Raw genomic sequence first — 27542 nt, forward strand, 5'->3', positions numbered from 1 at the left:
TTTCCCCTCAAGTCTTTAATAGTGAGTTCTGAATCCCACTAACAAGTGATCACGAACCTATTTCTGTGTATTTACCCCTCATGTATAGCTAATCTCACTGCATTTCTCTGCAGCTTCCTATCCGCCCCTCCTTCCCTGATAAACTAGAGGGTGCCAATTCCCACCGTGAAAGTCAGAACCATTACACAGTTCACTACTTACCTCTCCAGGCCTCCTTCTACCATATACCTGCATGGTCAATCAACACATTCCTATTCCAACCTCCTTCCATGCAACTGGGCATCAGCAAGCCACAGCTTCACCACAGCTTCATGGCTGATCTTGCAACAACTCATACACCATTTCTGCCCTTCAGGTCTTCACAATGGAGTTCAGGGACAGAGGCCTGAACTACTGCTAGAACACACCTGCATCTTGTGCATCTACATAGATTTCCTCTCATGCCTCCTTGATAGCTTTCTTAATGCTCATTCACTTTGTGCTGATGTTGTTATTGACAGCCTCTTGCAATTTGTGTTGTTTTTCAGCACGTAGGCTTTTCAGTCCTAATTTATCAGCTGCCAGCATCTATCCCGTGCATTGCTTTTTAGCCATAACTTAAAGGCTGCCAACTTCTCTGGATTGCATAGCTATTTAATCAGAGTGGTAGTCATTTCTTCACTGGTCAAAGCACTGAAGAGTCAAGTGGGTGTCAGTGTTAGGCGAAAGTGAGGACTGCAGATGCTGGAGATCAGAGTCATGATTAGAGTGGTGCTAGAAAAGCACAGCTGGTCAAACAGCATTCGAGGAGCAGGAAAATCAATGTTTCGGGCAGTGTAAGTGTTACTGTGCAGCATTGGGTTGTGTCAATGTCCACCTATTATATGTGCAACTTACACATAAACATTCTGCATTAACTTCAAGAAAGTGGTCATGTTTGAATGAAAAAGGGACCAGTCCTTAGTGGCGTGAAAGGAGACTGTGGTCAGTCAAGGTGTGTAACCACAAACAGTCAAGGGGCTTTTTCTCTGTGTCTAATCTATTTACCATTATGCAGAATAAGGAGGAGCCCCAGCAAGATTCCCATGACCAGCCATTCTTTTTCTCCTGCTGTCTCCTGGAAGGTGTCCAGTCAGATATGGTAGCACAATCTCATTCTTTACAGGTAAAATACTGAGATAATATTTGGGAAAATTGTAAATAGAATGCTGCTGTAGTTGTGACAGTTCATTCCAGAAAGGCATCATATGTGTCTCTTCAAATGTCGTGAAGTCAGTAAATCTCAATCAAGAATAAACAATGAAAATTGAGCATGTCACAAAATCAAAATACTCTGTGAAGACTTGCTTATTTCCTGTTGAGCTGACCATTATTAGGGAAAGATTGTTAACTGAAGTAATACTAATCAAAATGGTGTGCAGACTATTTACTGAGCTTTAATAATTATTTTAGTGATCATTCAACTCCTTAATAACCCTCTGGGTAACAGTTTGCAGGATATATTTTGGTTCCTTTATTAAGATGATATCTTCCGCTAAATGAGGACTAAACTGGCATTAGAGCTTCATTTTGGCCATTTCTTTAGTATTTAGTGGGCGGTACGGTGGCACAGTGGTTAGCACTGCTGCCTCACAGCGCCAGAGACCCGGTTTCAATTCCCGCCTCAGGCGACTGACTGTGTGGAGTTTGCACCCCGTGTCTGCGTGGGTTTCCTCCGGGTGCTCAGGTTTCCTCCCACATCACAAAGATGTGCAGGGTCAGGTGAATTGGCCACACTAAAAATTGCCCATAGTGCTAGGTAAGGGGTAAATGTAGGGGTATGGGTGGGTTTCGCTTCAGCGGGTCGGTGTGGACTTGTTGGGCCGAAGGGCCTGTTTCCACACTGTAATCTAATCTAATCTAATCTAATCTAAAGTTTATTTTCAAAATCAATCCCTTTTTATAGAGTTGGAAAAAAAACGCTACCTGCTCCCTTGATAACCAATAGTGAGAAGTTTGGGAATATATGACTATTATTTTCTCTTGGTTGCATGGCAAATAATCCCTGGTGATTCCACAGTGCATGTAGACACATTTCTTTCTGTAATCTTTGAACTCTTCTGTTAATAGATAAATGTTTTTGTTATCCAAATGGCTGTATCTTCAGCTGATCTCACCATAAAGAGCCTGCTTTTTACAAGCTCTACTTCAAACAGCAATAGCCAGAATATGGAGGTGCTGGTGTTTGACTGGAGTGGACAAAGTCAAAAGCCACATGACACCAGGTTATAGTCTAACAGGTTTATTTGAAATCACAAGCTTTCGGAGCACTGCTCCATCTGATGAAGGAGTAGCGCTCTAAAAGCTTGTGATATCAAATAAACGTGTTGGACTATAACCTGGTGTCATGTGACTTCTGACCTCAAACAGCAGCAATCAATGAGACAGGGGCAGTATCATCAGCTGGTACTGATGTTAGGTGGCTTTTAAAGGTTTAGGCAGCATGTGGAATCCGAGTGCTTTCATTTTAGTTCCTAATCATAGCAGCAGGTTTGAAGCAATTGTAAGGCACCTCCAATTATACTTCCATCATCAGTAGGCGTTCAACATTTCAGAGTTCACAGAGATTGGTAAAATTGCACTGAACTGCCTGAGCATCATATAGGACAGTGATTGAGTGAGGCAGCGCTTTGTGCAGCTTTGCTCAGCAGGTCACTGAACTATGAGGGAGAGTAGAGATGTGAACTTCCCATTGTACACCTCACAGCCTTGATTGGCAGTAAGCTCCCCTGGAAAGGTGAAGAAAATGAATGCAACATTGTCTGCAGAGATGTGTGGAATCATCACTGATTGTGTTCTCTCACTCCTCGGGTAGTGTAAGTGTGGAGAGCTAATGCAGGCCAGGTACTCTAATAATCCCACCACATTACGTTCTGCTTTAGGTTAGCCTCCACTGCTGTGGTCTTGCTGTTGTCATCAACATGACTGTTTAAGGATATCTAACTTCTGACGTTATCTTCAGCCAGGGAGTCAATAGCAATGTTTGTCCATTATGATAAAATATATACATAATTTAAAAAAAGACTACAGATTTTGGAAATCTGAAATGTAAAGCAGAAATTGCTGGAAAAACTCAGCAGGACTGCTAGCATCTGTAGGAGAAAAACAAAGTTAACTCAGAACTGATGAAGGGTCACTGGGCTCAAAGCATTAACTCTGTCTTTCTCTCTACAAATGCTGCCAGATTTGCTTAGTTTGCCCAGCACTTTGTTTTTGTCCTTTACAGCTTGTTTCATCCTTGGGATGTCATAGAATCCCTACAATGTGGAAACAGGCCCTTCAGCCCAACAGGTCCACACACCCCTCTAAAGACTAACCCACACAGACCCATTCCGCCTACCCTATGTTTACCCCTGCCTAAGGCACCTAACCTACACATCCATGAACACTGTGGGCAATTTAGCATGGCCAGTTCACATAACCCTGCACATCTTTGGATTGTGGGAGGAAACCAGAGCACCCGGAGGAAACCCACACAGACACAGGAGAATGTGCAAACTCCACACAGACAGTCGCCCGAGGCTGGAATCGGACCTGGGTCCCTGGCGCTGTGAGGCAGCAGTGCTAACCATTGAGCCACCGTGCCACCCCAGGGATGTCTGAAGAATCTGCTCATGTCTCAAATGGATGTAACTTCACTAGGTCTGACAGCTGTAAAGAGACTAAACCAGGCATTTAAAATGGTCAGGGAACATAAACTTAAAATGATGGATGATTATTTACCATGATGTGTCACCTGTGCCATCCCATTTAAGTGATTTATCCTCTGTTCTCTTTCACTACGCACAAGTGCAGTCCTGGGGTCTGCAGTTGGGTTGGATGTAAATGGCTCTTTTATAGCCTGTTGACATGGAAAACTTCGTTGATCATTCCCAGGAGATGGGGTATGGGTTGAGGGGGTCCATGCCTTGCCCAGATGCAGGCTCTCCTTCCTCAGCTTCATCTTCTGTAGGCTTCAGCAATACAGGAGGAGGATGTTGGTGGGGAAATCTCAGAAATATCCTGAGAAGAAGCTTCAGCTTATTAGGTGCATGGCCCCTCCTCCATCTGGGTGTCATCTGGCATCAGCCTGCTTTCCTGAGAAAGAATTGCATGTGGAGTAAATTTGAAGTCCCTTTGTGTATCTCTATTTGCTGTTAATGCTAAGGCCAATAGTTAAAGCAATGGAATGAAGATCCATATTCCTATCCAGCATACACTGAATGTGCTAGCTCTGAGTATCTATGGTAGTTGCCAATCCGTCCATGGAAGCAGCTAGGTACACCATCAGCATAGGACTCATCATGTTGGGTGTACTTCTGTGCCCGTCAGTCCAGTTTGCTGACTGTTTTGTCAAAAACCCTTGCTATTACTGAGTCTTCCCATCCAGTTTGTTGACATCATTAATGGCCAAGACTATGGGATCACTTTATGGTTGGGATTGAGCAGGTGCATGGTCTCTGGCAGTCCTCTGAGTGCCACTGACCCTGGGCATTTCTACCTCTGTGGAGTTTTGTAAGTGATGTGTTCACCAGATTGTGCTCCTGAGTCTAGGAAGTGAACCCCTTGAGGGTGGGCAGAATGGCACCTTCAGGTCCCCACCAGAGGAGGGAATCCCTTGAGGGTTCTCTCCTCTGCTGGGGACCTGAAGGTGCCATTCTGATGGAGAATGCAGGAGAAAGCCTTGTTTGTTCATCTTCTAGGCATTGATTAGGCTCCTCTGCAGAGTTGAGGTAGAGCTGAAGGACTCTGGTATTGGCCTCTTTCTCATTCTGGCCATTGGGACTCAGTATTGCCTCCGTAAGAGAGAGGGAATTTGTTGTGAAAAAGCGGTAAAATCTTTTCAGAATATGAATGAGTTATCACTGGTGCTAACGGGACCGCTGCACGATGAAGCTCACTCAGTTGATTGACATGGAGATCTTGGTATCCCCATATGAGCAATCTTAACTGGGCAGCACTAGGATCTTTTTGTCATATAGTGTGAGGAATCTAATGTGTCTCCCTGTCACAGGCTTTGTCTAGTTATTCACCATTTTTTCTTAGTGAGACAAAAGAAGGGAGTACGTATGCTGGAAGAGGAGAGGACAGCCATCAGAAATGTTGCAAGAGCAGGTGTGATGGTAAGATATCTCCAGCAAGTAGGAAATGCAGAGGGCAGGACAGTTTAGTATTTGGGAACGATGAGGTAGGTGACAGCTGTTGAGTGTAAATGTTGTCTGAAATAGTGAGCATTGCAGTTACATGCAATGGCCTTGTTGAGAGTTACATGCAATGGCACAGTTAGAATGAGAAGTGGCAGCACTCAGTGTGAAGTGGCAGAGAAAGGTTAGTGGCACTCATTCTTACAGTTTGTGGATGATCATTCACCATCTTCTTGCACTGTTGGAAGTTTCTTTAGCAACCTCAAGACACTACTGACCCAGGTAGATATCTCCATCCAGGCTGGCTGTGTCAGGTGCTCTGTCCTCTTTTGTTTGTCTGAAGGAAAGAACACTCCCTTTTGTCCAAAGATGCCGTCCACCAGCACCTTCAGGTCCCTGTCAGACCGATGTGATGCCAGCTTGCCTTGCCAGACCATTTGCTTGGTTACAGTGTAGAACAGCAGTGTGTGGAAGAGAGTTTCTGACTTGTATCATCTGAAGTGCTGCCGAGTTGTGGGTTTAAATATGATGGCATCAGCGAACACCTCTGCCACTGTTGCCATACAATTGTCCGAGGCCCGTTGAATCATTAATGAACTGAAGAGCAGATAATAGTGCAAGAGAATTCAAAATGGATCATGACGAATCTCACACAAAAGCGGATTGCTAAAAGATGGGAAAAATCAGCTCATTGTTTATTTGCTTCATTGTGCGCAACCAGTTACTTTTAATTGCAAACTTGGATTTTAATGTGTGCATTTTTAATACATAGTGTTTAAACATCTACTTACTGCTTTCTGATCATGTTTGCATACTTTAATTATGGAAAACATTTAGCTTTGGATAACCTATCTAAAATTTACAATCAAATATTTGTCTCTTTATTACAATATTATTTTGCTTTGCTTTTTCTTATCCTGCCTGTCTGTCTTCTCAGTGAGGCACCTTTCAGTTTAAATTTGTACGTGAGCCCCAACTTACCGTTTAAAAAAATGAAGATCTTGAGAAGCATATTTACCTATTTACAGAATAATGTGCTCTGCTGTCTGTGATATAATGTAAACATGAAGCAAAAGAGGACATCAATCAAACCATTATGTATGTTGTGTCTCTTTGGAACATAACTAAGCTTAATTCTACTCCATACTGTCGCCTCTTTTAACTCTGCCTGGTTGCATGCCAGTAAGTAGGGAAACTTTAGTCCAATATGTCAGATGTTGGATAAGTGCACATCATATGATTTGGATTGTGACACTTCACCCAGTAGATGTTAATAGTTGTAAACATAAATCAAATGAAATTGATACTGACAGTAGCATGAAATAGACAATGGTGGAATGCTCGTCAACTTCACCCATTTGTCTGATTTCCTTTTCCGTTGTGAAAAATATATAATTGAGTACCATGTAAAGCAGGCTGCTGACTCACTTGTCCATTGCGCATGGAATATCAATTTCACCCTCTAATTTTTATATGTCCATTTTGAAAAGATACCCTTTTCATTTAATCCAGTAATAGATGTAATGACTAGATTGCTATATCAACATAGTTTATATCACAAAATTAAATCATAAATTGTATGCCTGTTGCAGACTGTAAAATACTACGTAATGTTTTCAGTTATTAATGCAATATCCCTTGAGTAATTTTTCTTTAGCTGCTTGGTAGATAAAAATGTTATTGTGTTTAATTTCCACATTTTGGAATACCTTAGGACATTTAGTGGACATTCCAACTGACTTCTGCACTTATTGGATAAGTAGGTAGGTAATTCAGACTGGCAAAAATCTGCCTAAAATTTTCAACTCAAGGAGGGGATACCTTTTAACAATACTGGATTATCCTTCTTCTTGACATTAAACATTTTGATTGCAAAACCTCTTTCAAAGAACTTTTTCAGTTTGCTCCCTGGCTTAGTCCTTTTTAATTTTTCATTGAAAGCATGAGGGCAACAGTACCATACCTTCTGTCAGTAAATCCAGGAAGGGATTATAGTACTGGGGAAAGCAACAATAGGTTTTGAAAATATAATTCATGGTGCAAGCATTCATTTCATTGTTAAGTAGAGTGAAATACAAAGCATGGGGAAGAAACACAAAGATAATTTTTTTTAGTTGCTGGCATGTGAATAATTTTTCTGACCCTGAGTAAAAATTAAATGATCTTAAATGTTAGTCTGGAGGAGAAAATGAATTAGAAGACAGGTTACCACAATTTTCTGTGGATATTTTTGACCAAGCACTTTATCTTTACCCTGTCATAGAAGGGCAGAAAGCATGACTTGAACTCCATTGTGATTTATGTATGGTTTTCAAACCAAGGTCTACTGGTGCAATGTTTTTAAATGACGTTGTGACCACTTTTTCCTTTTTGCACATAAATCATATTTAATCAGTAATACAATTTCTTTACCAATTCTGCACGACAGAAAAGAAGCAGCGATTTTCATTGTTTAAGTGCATCTGCTCATATTTTGTGCACCAGGGCAGTAAAGCAGCGAACAAAGGCATATGCTGATTTATTCCATTTGGAACAAAAACTAATAGCTGCAGTTTGTATGTTGTCAGATTCTTAACTGTACCTTGTATGCCTGAATAACTATGTGCATTTTCTTCATTTTTAATGGTCGCTTAACACAGTAACCTGCAGTTGATAGATCTGGGACAGTTTACCAAAGCTTGTGTCTTTCTTATCTGCCATTCCAAAAAAATTTTGCAATATTTTCAGCCAGCTCTTACATTCAGAATAACTAGGTAAAAACAATGACTGCAGATGCTGGAAACCAGAGTTTAGATTAGAGTGGTGTTGGAAAAGCACAGCAGTTCAGGCAGCATCCGAGGAGCAGTAAAATCGGCGTTTCGGGCAAAAGCCCTTCATCAGGAATTCCTCGTATTCCTGCTGAAGAGCTTTTGCCCGAAATATCGCTTTTACTGCTCCTCGGATACTGCCTGAACTGCTGTGCTTTTCCAGCACCACTCTAATCTAAACTTATATTCAGAAATAACCACTTGCTATGCAAAGCAATCGCGAAGAGGCAGTGTCTATCCAATCTTTGCCGGTTTACAATGACAATACAATGACAGTGGACTTATTTTTAAGTCAAGTAATACCAAAAACACAGAAGATTAATTAGTTCTTTGACTGATTCTTTACAATGGGAGCAATAGCTCACCTTTCCTCATGAAAGCAAAATGAAATACATTAGAATATCCATAGTAAGATACATTTCATAACCCTTTTAAGCATTCTGTTAATTATGGTCATTAATGAAGAAGAATGGAATAGCTTCCAGGTCATGTGAAGCACAAAAGGATGCAGACTAATTTTGTTCCTGGTCTAAATATAAACGTCAGCAGTGAAATTCTTACTATCCCAGCCTTAGCATTTCTGTTTTCCACTTAAATGAGTCTGTGGCCTGCAAGACAGCTATTGTCATTGGTAGTGAAACAAAATAGTAAGTAGCTTAGATGATAGCAACAAACTTCAGAAGAGAGATTTCAATAGGTAACATTGTTGTCCCAATATTGGATAAATATTTAAATAAAGGGAAGCAATCACAGAATCCAGAATACATGCAGGAAGAATTAAATCTTCCAACTTCAGTCCTAATGTTAGATCCAGAAACTAGTGGAGGCAGATTCCATTAACCTGCTCTTTGTATCAGTTCAGAATCTGTACAGATCAATCCCAGCTTTGCAAAATGGTGAAAATCAAATGACTAGTCAGCACAGCATTCTGTCTTTATGATAAGATTTTTCAGTTTAAAAGCATGCAAGCCATTTTCACAGAAATAGTCAAAGGTAACCATTTCATTTCATGGCAAAAAACTGATTCATATATAACAGCTAGAAAAGTTAAAATATTAAATAACAATCTAGAGTTGGCTTCAGAATGTTAAACCCTACAATCACCTAGTCAAGTACAGTAATTACTGTAAGATGAAGTTGCCTGCTGCGCATGACTTCTGGCAGATGTGATGTTAAATTCGTTGTAACTAAAATTCTGGAGGGGATTAAAGAGCAGATTGGTAATATAATAATGGAGAGTCAACCATTGGTCCCCATGGAATAGAAAGGTGTCACATAATTGAGTTTTTGTCTCTGATTGCATGCACCACAAACAGAAATCTTTTTAGTGGATTCTGTGTGATTTGTTCAAACACTTCAGTAAATATGCACTCGTATTTCTGGATTGAGGAAATGTTTTTGGTGCGGTGACCCTTCCAACTGAAATGGAGATTTCAATTTAAATAGACAAGTTAACTGAAGGTTTCATTCTTATAATCAGAGTGCTCCAATCTAGCACCAAAACAGTGTGAGGTAATTGTTTTGGATAGTTGAGAGAAACTCAGTTGTCAGTACTTGGGAAGAGTGATGTTTTTAGTAACTGGTATCTTGTGTTGAAGGTGTTCAGGGAGCTTATGGGAATATTATTTGTTTTCACGTGGGGCAGGATTTTTTACTATGGTGTTTTCAACCATGAGTATTCAACTTGAAAGGTTTTAATGGGCTAATAACATGAGTAATGACATTAACAAGTCATGACTGATATCAATGTGATATGTGCCCTTTTTAAGGCTATATTATTCTGTCTACACATTGTGAACACACCAAAGTAATAGTCTAGAATTTGCAAAGAGCATAATGGCAGAATTTGTAATTTACAAATTTGTAATTGCAGAATTTGTAAAGAGTATAAATAGTTCACCAAATTTTCCAAGGAAGAGATACTAATTGAGAATTAATACAAATTGCTGTGTGATTTGCATCGCTCCAATTATAATCTCAATGAAGTTCCTCACCATATTTAGCTACAATGTTTGAGTGGTAATTAACAAAGTGCAATCCTCAACTGTTTATTTTGTGGTGAGTCCGTGGATCATGGATATAGTGGTAGTGGATGGTTGCACCCCATTTTTATTTATTTGCAAAATCTTTCTTGTGCTTTTGTTTGCACTTCAGCCGTACATGGCTCTGCTTCTGGGCTGTTAAGGGGGTCATCTCTGCCGACTGCGTCTCTCTTCCACGGTTATGTTCATGCCCAGTTGTCCTTGGAGAGGGAACACATGGTGTCCACCAGCACTCTCAATGCCTTTAGATAGAGGTATACACCATGGAGGTACAGTGCTTTATCTCCCCAGTCAACTCCATTTTGATTTAGCCCCTTCCTGTTCTTCCTAACCTCCTTTCACATTTGATGGTTTACATTGACCATACCAGACTTTGCGTGTAAATATCCGATTACCTACACTGGTGATTTACTGATTTTATTTCATGGTGATTTGGTGATGGATAAAAAAAGGCCCAGATATGTGTAAGAACTCTTCTGGATGAAAAAAAAGACAAAGTGGAATCCTCAACTGTTTATTTGGAGGTGCTGTGGAGTCCATGGATCATGTATATATTGGTTCCACCCCTTATTTAGGTTATTTTAAAAATCTTTTGGCTGTACTTCAACCCTATTCTCCTGACTTTTGGGCATGCAGTGTGTATGGACATGTCATAAGACGACCTTATATGTCTGCTCTTGGGCCTGGCCAATTTGGCTGTTAACAGGTCCAGGTAGCGGGCTGTGGGGTGGGTCATAGCGCTGACACTCTGCTCCCTGGTTATGTTTGTATCCAGATGTCCTTGGAGAGGGAGCATGTGGTGTCCACTAATATCTTTGATGTCTGTAGAGATAAATAGGCACCTCCAGGGATGGAGTGCTTTATCCTGAATTAGCCCCCTCACCTTTGGTGGTCTGCATTGACCTTAACAGGTTTTGCAGGTAAATCAATCAGTTGGGAAACATGGATAAATCACTGATGGTGATTAATAGATGGAAAAATGCCTTAGGTGATTTGGTCATGGGGGAAAAAAAATTAGGTTCGGTTATGTGTAACAGCAGTTCTGGATATGAAAATAAAATGAAGTGGAACCTAAGAAATCTTATGGTGCAGTGGTAATGTCCCTACGTTTGCACTAGGAAATCTGCATTCAAGTCCCGCCGGCTCCAGCACTGTGTAATAACATTTCTGAATAGATTAATTAGAAAGTAAAGAAACGTAACCAAAGTTATCAATAAGGTTGTTTGCATCTGTATTTCACTCAGCTTCAGAGGAACAACTGAAAATGTGGAATTGTGGCATTTCATCACTGCAGGGCATGAAGTATTAATGGATTCCTTACTTTAATCAGTGTTTGCAGTTACAGAAGAGCTTGACTGAGTTGTGGTTTGCTTCACCCTGGAGCACTTGTGCTTTGGATTTGAGATTCCTCAATACACTCAGTAGCTTAAAATGACTCCAGGGGTTACTTCTGGGAACAGGACTTAAAGACTGCGAAGGTATTAAAAATAGGCGTTGTTTATATTATTAATGATATGTTGCAAAAGGTAATCAGGAAAATGTAACAACGGTGAACTGCCACAAGGTCTGAGGAAGTGATTACACTGATTTATGGGAAACTGATCATTTTCCCTTAAATTGCTGTTGGACATTAATTTCACATCTATTCAGTATTAGTTACTGATTCTCACTATATGAATAGTTTTGCATTTAGAAGTGGAGCATTGTGTGCTTAGAATTTAGTTTAGTATTGTAGTGTATTTTAAATCCTGGACAAATGTTGCTATTAAAAATTGAGTAAATTAAGCTTTTGTGTGGTAACGATACAGATACATGATGGACTTTCCCACAAATGTTGGTTTGGCAATGTGCTGGAAGATCGGGTGGTTCAAATATCACTATTGCAAGACAGTTTTGGCCAATCCCACTACTGTATCCCTTCCCTATTGTCTATTTATTTTTCTTGATGCTTTCCATTTCTTTGCGCAGGTTTTGCCTTCTTCTCTCCCAACTCTTTTGTCCTTTTTTTTCTCAGTCGGGGCATAATGGATTTTGTGGAATTCATTTCCAATGTATTGTTCTTGAGTTCTCTGCCCGAAGGCAGGATTGATTCTTTCCTGGTATTTCAACCTGACCACAGCAGGAGGCAGGCCCGCAATCCACTCCAGGCAGAATAGGAATCAAGTCTTGAGCTGTTGACACCAATCTGATTCGTGTTGGTGCTGCCAACTGTGGCAGTCTCACAATTGCTTATCCCTGCACCTCCCACTCTTGAGTTGCCTTGACAACACCCACTTCTACAAACACATTGTAGCCTGCAAATGGTTCTGAGATGTGTTTCCATCACATGGCTGATTAGGAATCTCACCTGATCCTATCATTAGTCCTTGTCATGCTTTGGAAGAATTTACAAGTTTATCCTCAACCTGCTCAACCATGTTATAAATAAAATTTTCTTAGTCATCTTGACCTAGAGTGGGATTTGAATCCAGAACCTCTAACTTGCCGTACTTTAGCAAGACCATACGCAAACTGGTGACCACCCTACAAAGGACCTTAACTATGATCATAAGAATGACCCCGATCTTGCAGTTGCTTACAATTTCAAAATACCAAATGCTAATATTTTTGTCCTCAACCTGCTGCATTGATCCAGGGAAACTCAGTGCATATTGGAGGAGGAACACCTTACTTTTCATTTGCCATGATGTAGAGGTGCCGGTGTTGGATTAGGGTGGATAAAGTTGAAAATCACAAAGCACCAGGTTATTGTCAAACAGTTGTATTTGAAAGTACATGCTTTTAGAGTACTGCTCCTTCCACTTGAACATTCTAGAGTGTTCAGGAGTCAACATCGAGTTTAACTATTTAAGAGCATGAATGCCATCCTCCAATTTGAGTATACTCCGTTCTGCATGACATTCATCCACATTTAAAAAACAGAATCTTCCTGGTAGTTCCTGTGTAGCATGAGATTTAATTTAACAGCTACTACAACAGCAATTAACTTCCCAAAAGGGAAGAATTACGTGAAGTATTGAGGTCACAATATGCATTCAGCTTTTGCCAACAATTCATTTGGAACCAAATGTACACTGTTATCAGTATGTTGTTCAAAAACAGAAAAAAAGGTTCCATGAAAGAATGGTAAACTAAATCTCAGGTGAAGCTGGGAAAGAGAACAATGGTAACTAATGTTACTCATAGCTATCCCATGTGTTACAACATGGGGAAAACCCCCCTGCTAATTTAAACCAGCAACACAGAAAAAGATTTACCCCGTGCAGTAATCTGTGAAAATTCGAGAGGCCAAGAACTATTTAAAGTAAAAATTAACAACTTTATTTCTTAAAGTGTAACAGAGAATATATAACTAACAACCATTTACATCTCCTTCCTCTAACCTATCATTTACTTTCCCTTCTATAAAACAAGTCCAATAAAAGATAAAGATTTACCAAAAATTCAAATTTCAAAACCAGGCAGCTGTCGAATCTTCTCTTTGTATCTTCCTCTGGAGATTTTCTTCTTTGGATTTCTCTTTCACAAGTCGTTGCTAGATAAATGTACAGTTAAGAGAGCTGTATTTTGGGCAGTCTGTACAGGCTGGTGGCTTGGCAGTTCTCCATCAAATTTTGCCCAATCTTATGTCCCCAAAACATCGGTTTGTGTGATTGGCCTTTGATACCGTTAATATACTAAATTCAAAGTTGATTGAACTTTGGTATTTTTGGGGTATAATTTAAACTAATTGGCTGCAGTTGAATTTGTTTTTGTCTCTAAGCAACCAGCTACAATAGCTGCTGGACCAAAAGGTTACATTGTATCTTGTTAAGAACACTTGGTGCTGTCAGGTATTCTTCTAACTTTTAACTTTATTAAAAGTACAGTACACCTACATCTTCATAATACATGGCTGTTGACTGAGATGGTTCAGACAAGTGATTTGACACAGCAGAGATGGCGAGCCATGTATTTTAGTAGGGATAAGTGAGAAGAGAGGGATATGTGCAAGAGCAGGGGGATGAGACACCATCTTTGTGAGAAGTGCCCCAAAGCAGCCTGACTCAATTACATAGGCATCTGCCACCAAACCAACAAAACCATCACACAAGACTACAAGACATCTGTGAAGTGGGAGTGCATGGCCTGTACTCCTCCACTTCACAGAACGGCTTCAGGATCAGTGAAGCATCCTCAACTCACTCTCGACAAAAAGAAGTCATATATTTCCTTTCTTTGCCTAATTAACAAAGTACCATATCTAAACTGCTGTTGCTTAATAAACTATCAGAAAATTGCTATAAGCCATTGATGGAGGGGACCACAGCCTAGTGGTATTATTGCTGGACTGTTAATGAAGGAACTCAGGTAATGTTCTGGAGACCTGTGTTTGAATCCCCTCATGGCAGAAGGTGAAATTTGAATTCATTAAATATCTGGGATTAATAGTCTAATTTTAGTGGCAGCACTGTGGCTCAATGTTAGCACTGCTGCCTCACAGCACCAGGGACCCGAGTTCAATTCCACCCTTGGGCGACTGTGTGTGTGGAGTTTTCACATTCTACCCGTGTATGTGTGGGTTTCCGTCCGGTGCTCCAGTTTCCTCCTGCAATCCAAAGATGTGCACGTCAGGTGAATTGGCCATGCTAAATTGCCCATAGTGTTCAGGGATGTGTAGGTTAGGTGCATTACTCAGGGGAAATGTAGGGGAGTGGGTCTGGGTGGGTTACTCTGCAGAGAGTCAGTGTGGACTTGTTGGGCAGAAGGGCCTGTTTCCTCACTGTAGGGATTCTGTGTTTCTGTTCCAGTAAGGAGTGGATCTGGGTAGGATGCTCTTCAGAGGGTCAGTGTAGACTTGATGGGCCAAATGGCCTACTTCCGATAGCGTTTCTATGATTCAATGCCTGTATTAGGTTCTGTGATTGTGAACCTTGCAATATCAACACCATGTTTTGTTTACATGGGTTTGCGCTCAGCGAAGGCATCCATTTTCTCCCAGTCACACCTTTTTTATGCATCTAAATCACTCCTGTACTGCTGTTAGAACTTGTCATGTGTTTTGCTATGGGCATCCTCACCATCTGTTCCATTTCCCCTTTATCAACAGCATAAAAACTATTAATTTCATGCCGCCTTCAGTTCTGAAGAAGTCATGTTGGATTTAAAATGTTATCGGTTCTCTCTGGACACGTGCTGGCAGACCCACTGAATTTCGCCAGCACAATACTTTTATTCTTATACCTGGAGCTTTTGGCTCAAAGGCAGAGGCAACAAGTGTGTTGTAGCATAAAACCTCTTCCAAATGTGTAAAGGTGCTCTATAAATAAATCTGTCCCCATTGACCTTTTTATAGTGCTATCTGTTTCTGATGTTCAATAATTTCTCTACCTTACACTTTTTAACCATTTTGTCCCTGGATTATTTTCCTTTATATTGTTCTTGTCCCTTTTCCAATTGGTCTCTTTGCTGGTTCTTCTCATGTCTGGTCTATCTCCACTTCCTGCTGGTAATATCACATGAAAAGATGGAACTATACCATTTCCATGATAGAGGTATTTAGCAGAAGAGAAAATTAACACGATAATCTTTGACTCGCAGTAGAACAGTTTATAGATTTAAATAAGGACAAAAAGGGCAGATCTGGATAGTCTTTGCTACTGGAAAGAAGAATAATATAGGTATTACTCTTAAATATATTGCATTCAGGAATCTATAAACTTTAAATGGACAGTCTTTAAGATAAGAACTGCATCACAAATAACTGAAGATATCAGGTAATAAAAGAGTGAAGGAAAAATATTTTGCCAAGCCATTTTTAATTCATTTTGAGCCTGTTAACTAAAAGCAATTAGAACAGAAAGTGACACGCCTAGCCTGGTCATAAGGACATCAAGTTTAACATGGCGTTTCTTTTTTTCTATTTTGAATAAAAGGACATGGTGTTAACGTCATCTTCATTTTTTGTGATTGAAGATGACCATGACATTAACTGCACAACCTGATGGGTGATGTCATGACTGGTGTGTGAAATATATGTAGTGAAGGAGATTTGCACTATGTTGACTTTGCTCAGTCCAGGCAAATGTCAGTTCAATGCACAGACAAAGTCAAAATGGCTGGAGATGATTCTGGCTGCAATGGATGACCTTGTGATTGCTGTAGAAACCAAGAACTTTTAAAAATAAATTTGACAATTTTCCTGTGTGCCATGGTAAAGAACACTATGAAGTTTTGATAGTTTGAGTTTTTTCTGTAATAAACTAAAAGCAGCATCAATTAAACAGTACTTAGTATACAACCACTATATTAAACAACAGAGAAATAAATTCTTATTAGAGTCTTAACACAATTGAAGACACCACACCACATTAATACATTACATTGCACTCTCCACAGAGACTTTGTCTTGTGTATGAAGACCAAAGCTCCTCCTGTTTTTAACAGAATTTTTTTCCTAACCACTGTGCCATTTTCTTATTCCTCATTATAACTTCTCTGCTTATAACAAACCGCCTTTTGGGTTTGTTACTCTCTTCCTTCTTAAATACCTGTGGCGGCATTCATGGACTATCTTTGTGTTTCTCGAATGTCATTCTATTTTCCTTTTCTCAATCTTATCCTTGGATGTCCTTTGCAGAATTTGAAAATGCTCCCAATCTTTAGATTTACCATTTTTTTGGCAACCTTATAGGCCTCTTCCTTTGACCTCATAAAATTTATGATTTGCTTCATTATCACATTTGTACCACTTACCCTTGCACGGTCTTGTACATTGTAGGAATGGGTTTTTTATTGCAAAATCTGCATCAGTTATTTAAATTTTAACCAATGCCTGTGTATTAGCATGCCTTTTTAATGTAGCTTCCCAATCAACCACATTGCCTATCCCAATTGCCACTTATACCATCATACTTTCCTTTACTTAAGTTCAAGAACTTAGCTTCTTTCTGAAATACATCACTGTCAAACTTACTTTAAAATCCTTTCTTATTATCGAGACTCTTCCATAAAGGCTTCTTCACTACGAGATTATTAATTGACCATTTTTCATTGTGCAATACTAATCTAAGATAGCCTATTTCCTCATTGATTTCATGACATAGTGCTCTATAAACCCATCTCAAGTACATTCCAAGCACCTATACTAATTTTGTTTAACCAGTCTGTGTAGATTGAACTCTCACTTGATTACTGTGGGATGAATTTAACCACAACATGATCCTTTTGCCTTCCACTGACAGTTTCTCTCCACCCCTGAGCAGGCATTCTGAAACCTAGCAGTGGGCAGTCTGCATAGCCTCCTGGATTCTTGCTCTGGGCTGCAAAGAATAGGGTCTATTTCCCTGTCTACATTGTCCCTGACTATCATTACACGCATCTTAAATTCTCTCCCCCTCACAACTTGAATGGCTTATTGTACCAAGATGTCATGACCAGTGTGCTCATCCACTCTATTGCCTTTGCTGTCACAAATATAGACCATGAGAACCTCAAAGTCATTGCTTATTTGCAAAAGCTGAGGCTTAAAGACATCTACCTTCTCAATTCCCTTTGCCTGACTCACAGTCATACCCTTTTGTGCCTGATCACCAGCCAAACCTAATGACGCTAACTAAAGGGTGTGACTGTCTCCTGGAATATCTCCTTGGAAGCTAAACCCTGCCATCCACTTCACTGATGCATTGTAAAGTCTAAGCTTGGCCTGTAACTCATTTGAAGGAAGGGTTATTTTATCTTAATGCCTGAGTTGGCCTGTATTATCTATCTAAAATTGAGAACTGGGAAAGCAGATAACAGCCAAGCAACCATATCTATGTTTAACTTGCTACTTCCATGAGAGGAGGAAATTGAAGTTGCCACAAAGTAGTGACAGATGTCTCATCAGTTTAGTCAGCTGTTATTGCTATGACTTGCTAAGGATGATAAGTAAGTTTAATCACTGTAGCCATACAGTGAGTAATGATGGTAATTTATTTTTCTTACAACACTAAGGAAGGCCACACTATTGACAAAATGATCAATGAATATTGAAGGATTTGTTTCCAATAGAAGCTAATTTCTTAATTTCATAAAATAGTCCAAACAAACTATTTTTACTTGGTATAATCATAAACATGTAGACTTCTTTAATGCTGCATAAAACCTTGACTGTTTATTCTTTTTCAAAACACGTCCTCACTATCTCTGAAATATGTTGCAGAAAGTTATTTTCCTGTCCTGCTGGTATAGGATTAATTGATTAAAAGTTTTAACTCTGAATTTGAATGCCATTTTGGAATAAAACATTATTGTTCAAGCTGAGATTTAAGTGATAGGTTTTTTTTAGTACTGCATCAGAATTTACAGCATCTGCACATCTCAGATTGGGCTTGCAATCAATGATTTGTTTACTGACAGCTGCTGTGTGGGTGCATTTTTCATGTGTTGTCTGGAAGGATTATTTGTAGAATTGAAAAAGTGGAAAATGAAAAGAAAATATCCTTCAGAAGTTTTTTTTTCAGTTCATTCCTGGCCCATATAGTTCTGGTTCAAACCTAAGCATCAATTTAGATGCCTGGTCATAGTTTGGAGTTGACCCTGAATTAGGCAGGAGACATTTGACCTTGCATTAGATAGGAAGCAATCAGGGATGGTAGTTGCAGAAGTTTGAAGCCTGTTCCTTTTTAAAAATATAATCAAACCCCAAGAGATTGCTCATGACAAATCCTACATTGCATTCAAATTATTTCTTCTCTGAGCTCACAATGGGAGTGAGGTATGTTGCCAACAGTAATACAAAACAGCCAATAGTGCCTGATTACCCATTACTCCATTTCTATTACATATGCTATCACTATCAGGTACTATTGACCAGAACATCTCTCATCTTCTTAACTGACAATTCAGTGGTTCCAAACATCTTTTTATCAGTCATTATATTTTCCTTTCGTTTAGAAAACTCAACTATATTTAAGAATAGATCACATTATAATAAACTGTCAGCTCCGTAAGGGATTACTTATCAGTCTTTTGTTATTGATCTGATGAACCAGCAAATTGCCTGGGCATGACTGCTGAATGACAGAAGAATGCCTGCTGAATTCTAGAGTCATAGGATATGCTGAAATTTCATGAATCTTTCAATAAAGAGCCTTATGAGAATTTACCTGTGAGAAAAGGTTTAAGTATATGGCATAATGGAATTGTGGTAGCATGTGTACCAAGTTAGGTAATTGACAGTAAACAAAGGGGGTAAATGTGACTTGCTTAGTGAAGGATTTGAAGTTGATGAATATCAGGGGCCAGCACTGAACCCTTTTTTTCTTGATATGCATAGCAAATTTGGACTCAGGTTTAGGGAAAAGCATCATGAAATTTGCTGACATCATAAAAGTAGTTGATTTTGCAAGCTGCAAGGAAAACTGTGTATAATACTTTGGGAATATATGGAAATTGTTTTTGATTTTTGGCAGTTATTAGAAAATGGACAGTCGTGGATCAGCTGCCTGATAAGTCGCACTACCTAATGTTCCTTTTCATTCCTGTTAATGATTCATGGCTAGCCAGGATTTTGGCAGGTGCAATTTATGTTGAATAAATGCAAACCAGTACATGTTAGATGAGAAAAAACAAACCAAGGAATTAAAGTATGCATCTACTAATAGAGGTTTCAGGGTGAACAAACAGCAAGATCTGGCTTTAAATATATATCTTCATGTACAGTACAAGTACAATAGACAAACAGATGAATAAATGTCAGTTTTATGTTATGTAAAATAATGACCTATAATACTAGAATAAAGGAGTAATAATGAGTTTATTGAGAACATTGATTAGGACCCAGTTAGAGGGAATTATGGGTATTTTTAGATACCTAATGCAGAGAAGCTATTAAACTGCTAGGAAGCATGTATTGTGATTCACCGAGGTCATATTGGAGATAGAAAACTGCTGGAATAAGAAGAAATATGATATATAAATTCACTTTCCACTCTAACAGAGCAATTCAAAAAGTGATTTAAGAGGTTTTTAAGAGGCTTTGAGGAAGCAAATAGGAAACACAATGGGCAAGGGGTCATCCACATAAAATAGTCACTGAAAGAGCAAAATAAATTTCTTTGTTGCAAGAAACTGAGATTAATATTTGGAACAGATGCTGCAAAGTAGGAAGAAAGATGGCCAATGAGATTACTCTAAGGCTTGACCCAAATATGGTGGGTCAAATTGTCTCCTTTTCTAATGTGAACTTCTTTGATGCTAATCTGACAGTGCTATGACGATGTCTTGTCAAGACCAAATCAAATAACTCTATCATTTCATCTTAATGTTGATTGTTCATTCATAGAATCATTGAGTCATATAGGACAGAAACAGGCCCTTCAGCCCACCATATCTATTCCAATCAACAAACACCAAACAATATTAATCCCATTTACCTGCACTTGGTCCAAAGCCATACCTTGGCATTCTGAGTGATTTTGAATGCTTCTTTAATGTTGTGAGAATACCTACCTCCACCACCCTCTCAGGCAGCACGTTCCATATTCTACCACCCCCTGATGAAAAATGCTTTTTTTTTTCAGATCTCCTCTAAACCACTTACTCCTCTACTTAAAATTTTGCCCTCTGGTCTTTAACACATCTGCATTGGGAAAAAGATTCTCATGATCTACTTAGTCTATGCCTCTCATAACTTTTTATACCTCAGTCAGATCCCCCTCAGCATCCTCTGCTCTTAGGGAAAAAAAACCCCAGCCTATTCCAGTCTCTCCTTCTAACTGAAATTTTTCATCCCAGGTAACATCTTGATAAATCTCCTCTGCACCGTCTGCAGTGCAATCATGTACTTCTGATAGTGTGCTGACCAGAACTGCTCATTGGTTAAGCCGCAGACGGAATACAATGTTTCACAAAGTTGTAACAAGACTTCCTCGCTCCTGTACTCTACACCCTAGCTGATGATGGCAAACATCCTAAATATCTTATCCACCACCTTCTCTACCCATGCTGACACCTTCGGGGGTCTATTGGACTTGTACATTAAGGTCCCTTTGTTCCTCAGTACTCCCTGGGACATACCATTTATTGTGTATATATTTCCCTCATTAGACCTCCCAAAATACATCATTTTGCAGTTATCTGGATTAAATTCCACCTGCCACTGCTCTGCCCAGTTTACCTGCTGATCAGTGTCAGACTGCAATCTGAGATCATCCTTCTCACTATCAACAACCACCAATTTTCATGTCATCTGCAAACTTAAGACTTATATCTCTACGTTCATATCCAAGTCATTAATGCACATAAAAAAAACAGCAAGTGTCCAAGCACTGATTCCATTGGTACACCACTGGCCACAATCTACCAATCACAAAAGCATCCCTCCACCAACCCCATTTGCCTCCTATTTGCAAGCGAATTTGGATCCAGTTTGCCAACTTGTCTTGGATCCCATGGGGCTCATACCTTTTGGACCATCGTTCCATGTGGGACATTGTCAAACTCCATGTAAACCACATCAACTGCACTACCCTCATCAATATATTTAGCCACCAATTCAAAAATTAGATTTGTCAGACTGTATTAGATTTGTCAGACAATGTCTCCCGTTAACAAATCCATGCTGGCTGTCCTTCAAAATGTTTTCCAATCATTTCCATACCACTGATATCAGACTAACTGGTCTGTAACAACCTGGCTATCCCTCCTGCCTTTCTTGAACAAAGGAACCACACTAGCCAAGCTCCAGTCATCTGGCACTTCACCTGTGGCTAGTGAAATATCAAATATCTCCACCAGCATTGTAGAAATCTCCTCCCTTGCCTCCCACAGTAGCTTGGGATACATCTCATCCTCTTACTCTGACTATACTTACTAAAAGCCTTTGGGCTTTCCTTGATCCTTTCTGCCAAAGATATTTTGTGACCCCTCTTTGCCCTCCTAACTTTTTTTTAAGCAACTCCCTACTCTGTCTATAGTTTTGAAGAGCCTCTCCTGTCCTTAATGCGCTATAGCTGATGCCCTTCTTTTTCTTTCTGAAACTAATGATATGCCTTGACCGCCAGGGTTCCTTAGACTTGCTGCCCTTGCCCTTCACTCTTAGAAGAACATCCTTGACATAAATTTTCACGATACTACTTTTAAAAAGATTCCCACTTTCCAAATGTAGACTTACTTGTTAGTAGCTGCTATGTTTTCTAGATCCTGTTTAACGATATTGAAATTGGTCTTGTCCAGTCTTCATTTTCTGTTTGAACGTCATCCAAGAAAACCATTCTCTCTGAATTTGTGGCTTCTTTTCCATTCTTTGATGTACCTTACATTTTCTTCCTTGTTTAGTTGATGGGAATGGTTTTCCTTTGCATGCTTCAGCATGTGTTTCTTTAGATATTTCGTACGCATTTGATTATTCTCTACTCCCGAAGAAGAATGGTACTGGAATCCAAAATTTTCATTCTTTCTCTCTCCCAGATGCTGCCAGACCTGCTGTATTTCTCCAGAAATCTGAAATTTTTATTTCAGATTTCCAGCATCTGCAACATTTTACTTTTTTTGCATACCCTGGATGGGTTTGAGTGCTTGGAGAGCACTTCTTCAATTTCATTGATATTCCAGAGACATTTTATTGGCATTAGTTTCTATAGTAGTGCTCTACAATTTCTGTAAATTCAATGTTCTGGTTATAAAAAAAGAGGTGGAGAAGTTTGCCCATTGGCTGTGACTCATGAGAAATAATACTTGTTTACCAACTATTTTCTCTACCTTGATATCATTGGATTGAAATTTATGATTTGTGTGGCTGGTGGATGAGTGTCTCATCAACGTTGCAAACATGTCAAATCAATCTTCTGTCTTTTATTCGTTGTATCTGAAACCTTCTTGGTCATCTGTCCGTATGGTTCGTTTTATGAGTGATTACTACTTTTAAATGATTACCTTTTTAACTCAAATTTTAAATGGATCAATTTTTTCTCCACTTTTTTGTGCAGTATTCTTTTGAGGGGTGATGTGTAGCTTAAACTTCTTCACTAAAACACTTAACATGTTATTTTATCACAGTAGATAATAACTACTTTATGACCTATGACATGCAATGAAATACTGCTTCTTCTTTCTTGTATAATTATTTCTGTTGCAAACACCTTTTAAGAACCCATTTTCTTCAAACTATTGTCACATTTATTTCGGTAAAGAGCTGACAATTTTTTTTTCTTGTTGCCCAATGATGTAGTTAGTTAAGCTATTTCATGGACCATTTAAAAGGTAACTAATATAGCGTGGGATAGAATCACATTTAGGTCAGACCAGATGAGAACAGCAAGCTTCTCTCCAGGAAGGACATCAGGTTCACTGTTACAAAATTCAGCTGGATTTTATTCAAGCATCCTCTGAGGGGCTAGATTTTAATTGCCTGACCCATCAAAGGCAATGAGTGAGGTGATCATTTAACTTTACAATCCCAAAAAAACATTTAGGGATGAGGTTAAGGATCAGAGGCTTCAGGCAGAATCACATGCTGAGGAAATCAGGTCAGAGACTGGAAAGTGACTGAAGATTTAGGGAAATGTATGATTGTGGCTGTATTGTTCAGCCAGTTGTGCTAAAACTGGCAGTTAACTGAAAAGGCAATCCTTTCTTGGTTTTGCAGTACTGGCCTGTGTAGTTGCTGAATTTCTTGGTCATGAGGGGGCGGCACAGTGATTAGCACTGTTTCCTCACACCACCAGAGACCCCGGGTTTGATTCCGGCCTCAGTCGACTGTGTGGAGTTTGCACATTCTCCTCATGTCTGTGTGAGTTTCCTGTGGATGCTCTGGTTTCCTCCCACAATCCAAAGATGTACAGGCTAGGTTAATTAGCCATGCTAAATAGGCCATAGTGTTCAGGGATGTGCAGTTTACGTGCATTTTTCAAGGGTAGATGTCGAGTAATGAGGAATGGGTTTAGGTGGGATAGTCTTCAGCGGGTTGGTGTGGACTTGTTGGGCAGAAGGGCCTGTTTCCAAACTGTAGGGGTTCTATGAGAAGCTTATCCATCCATAGGTAAATTACAAATGGGAACAACCTCAACAAAGTTTGTAGAACCATAAGTGTCAAACCGTTTCTTGGGTTGGTTATCTCCCCCTATTCACATCTCCAAGAAAACTGGTAATGTGCTGAACAGGGTTCACATTTTTAACACATTGACCTTGCATTTGATCCATACAGACTTGATTTTGAGATTAAAATCCATTAGCAAGTTTTGAGAAGATTTGTAGCTTAGTTTGAGGTTTTGGATGGAAGTTTGCTCACTGAGCTGGAAGGTTCGTTTTCAGACGTTTCATCACCATATTGGGTAACATCCTCAGTGAGCCTCTGGTGAAGCACTGGTGGTGTGGCTCGCTTTTTATATGAGTGTTTTTATTTCCTGAAATGACATCACCGTGGAAAATGACATCACCAACCCAAGGAAACCTAAACATGTAAATAAAAAGCAGGCCATACCACCAGTACTTCACCGGAGGCACACTGATGATGTTACCTCGTGTGGTGAAGAAGTGTCTGAAAATGATCCTTCCAGCTCCACGAGCAAACTTACATCCATTAAAATCCATTCGTGCTGTTTATATGTAAATCTAATCTCTATCATTGCTAAATTGCTCCATACAATTTCATAATGTGTCACTATCTATCCCATTGCTATCGGCTATTTAACCTATCAAAATATGGCTGCTTGAATGAAAGTTGAGGATATGATTTCTGACAAGCTCTCCCTTTTTCTGTACTGAATTAACGTGTCAACCTTAGTTGTTGAAGCTTATAAAAAAGGGCACATTCTAAGCTGCTGGTCACACATCATGTTTCTGGAGGAAAGAAAATTTGGTAAGAATTTTTTTAAAAATTAAGTAAAACAAAACAAAAGGATGGCACGGTGGCTCAGTGGTTAACACTGCTGCCTTACAACGCCAGGGACCCAGGTTCGATTCCAGCCTCGGGCAATTTGCTGTGTGGAGTTTGCACATTCTCTCCGTGCCTGCGTAGGTTTCCTCCGGGTACTCGGGTTTCCTACCACAATCCAAAGATGTGTAGGTCAGGTGAATTGGCCATGCTAAATTGCCCATAGTGTTAGGTGCATTAGTCAGAGGGAAATGGGTCTGGGCGGGTTACTCTTCCGAGGGTCGGTGTGGACTGGTTCAGCAGAAGGGCCTGTTTCCACACTGTAGGGAGTCTAATATAAAACATGATGCTACATAAATTATAGTGAATGCAAGAATGCACACTGTGATGATCTATGCAGAGGACAGTAAGGAAAATTAATGCCTGTAGAATCTAAAATTAGCTTTAAGAATGCTTGATTTGGACTTTTAAGATTTCATGAATTTCATAGAGATAAATTATAATTTTCTGGAAAAATAGATACTGGTCTCTTTGATCTTGAAATTGTCATGACAATGGACTAGAACTTTAAAGCAATTAACCTTTAACTTCCAACTTCAACAAGCATGACTGCAGATGTGAATTCATTTGGTATCCAGTAAAGTCCTGTGTGGAGCCTATGGAATTTGTGGAGTGACATTCCCTGACAGAGAGGGAGATGTCACAGGAAGAGATATTAAAGAGACTGATTATTACCCCAGCCTCCACATCAGAAACCACCTCCTGCAGATTTTTCTTTTTGCATTTTGCCTTCTAGGAAAATCCAAAATAAAATGTCAAAACCTGAATGTAATACTGTCCGTTTTTCTGAGTCAGCCTGTTCAAGTATGTAAGAGATTTCCAGCACATAGGGGATTTGGACCTGGGCCTTCTGACCCAATATAGCCTGCAGATTTTTTGTGGAGAATACAAGTACAGAGAAGGGTAAGCAGAGACACCCTTGGGCTCCTGCACCTGTATTCCTAGGCAGCCTCTCATCCAAGTACTAATCAGGCCTGGGTCTGTTCAGCCTCTTAATGTTAAACAAGGTTAGGCATTTGAGGCTTAATGTCCCGGTATGTGTTTGGCTGTGCTGAGAGGGTGACATTGCTGAAAACAGCCATTTAACATCCCTGTCCTAAGGGGAGACGACTCTGAGTGCTGCCAGTTATCCACTGCTGAAAGGTGTAAGGATTGTAATGAGGTCAGCCAGGTGGACCTCATAGAATATAAGTTCCTTGATTGAAACTCTTAATCTGGTCCAATCAAGGAGCCCTGACTGACAGATAACAGGTCATAGAGTCATAGAGATGTGTGTCAGACATTTTATTTACTCCAAGAGCTGGCTCTGAGGGAGCTGGATCAGTCTCAAGGACTCTCCATGTGTAAATAAAAGGTGACTTAGTGATAGGATACCAGCCTCTGTGGAGTTATTTATAAAGGAATCAGGACAAAAAAAAGTTTGAATCAATCTACAAAGCCAATACACTCAATGCGCTGCTCAACACAAACAGTAAAATCCACAATGTTCAAACACCCACTCTTCATGAACAATTTGGAGACATATTATTTTTAACTTTTATCTTCTTGGATTCAGCCCAGCCAATCTGTCTGTGGTATTACCTTTTGTTTGTAACTTATAAACTCATTCTATAATGTCATTCTGCATATGAAACAAGGTAAATGAGCTTGTAGTGCAGATTGAAATTGGCAGGTATGATGTTGTGGGTAACACAGAGATGTGGCTGCCAAGGGATCGGTGTGGGAACTAATTATCCAAGGACATAAGTCCTTTTGAAAGCTCAGGCAGATGAGCAAAGTGGGCGGGGTTGCCTTGTTAGAAACAAAATTAAATTGATGGCAAGAAAATGACACAGGGTTAGAAGGGGTAGAATCCATATGGGTAGAGTTGAGGAATTGCAAAGGTAAAAAAGACCCTGATGGGATTTGTGTACAGGCATCCTAGCAGGAGGCAGGATGTGAGACAGAAAATAAATCAAGAGATAGAAAAGGCACATTAGAAGGGCACTATTTCAATAATCATGGGGAACTTCGATGTGCAGGTAAACTGGGAAAATCAGGTTGATAGCGGATTCCAAGAAAAGAAACTCTTGGCATATCTATGAGATTTTTTGTTTCTGGAGCAGCCTGTGGGAGAGCTCACTTAGGAATGGACAATTCCAGAGTTGTGATGTGCAATGAAGCAGAGCTAATTAGGGAACTCAAGGTGAAGGAACCCGAGGTGACAGTGACCACAATACAATATAATTCACACTGCAGGTTGTGAGGGAGAAGCTCGAATCAGATGTAATGGTATTACAATTGAGTAAAAGTAACTATAACGACATGAAGGAGGAGCTGGCCAGAGGTGATTGGAAGGGAAGCCGAGCAGAGAACATGGTGGAGTGGTAGGTGTTTCTGGGGGCAATTCGGGATTCTCAGCAGAAATTCATCCCAAGGAAGAGAAACACAAACTAAGGGGAGGATGAGGCAACCATGACTGACAAGGGAAGTGTGAGACAGCATAAAAGTAAAAAGAAGGCATACAATGTGGTGAAGATCAATGTGGGAATCCAGAGAATTGGGAAACCAGCTAAGGAAAACTAAAAAGCAGTAACGGGAGGGAAAAGCTGAAATAATATAAAGGAAGATTGAAAGATTTTTTTAGATATATAAAAGGTAAGAGAGAGGCAAGAGT

At 39.7% G+C, this 27542-nt stretch overlaps 1 protein-coding gene across 6 annotated transcripts in view; it reads left to right on the plus strand.

The window, feature by feature from the left end:
- ptprt (protein tyrosine phosphatase receptor type T) overlaps positions 1 to 27542 on the plus strand; it is a 1424809-nt gene that overhangs the window by 51923 nt on the left and 1345344 nt on the right. The window lies entirely within an intron of this gene.

Source organism: Chiloscyllium plagiosum, unplaced genomic scaffold, assembly GCF_037043375.1.
Source record: "Chiloscyllium plagiosum isolate Xiang-an unplaced genomic scaffold, Cpla_swu_hap1 HiC_scaffold_15, whole genome shotgun sequence".
Classification (NCBI taxonomy): Eukaryota; Metazoa; Chordata; class Chondrichthyes; order Orectolobiformes; family Hemiscylliidae; genus Chiloscyllium; species Chiloscyllium plagiosum.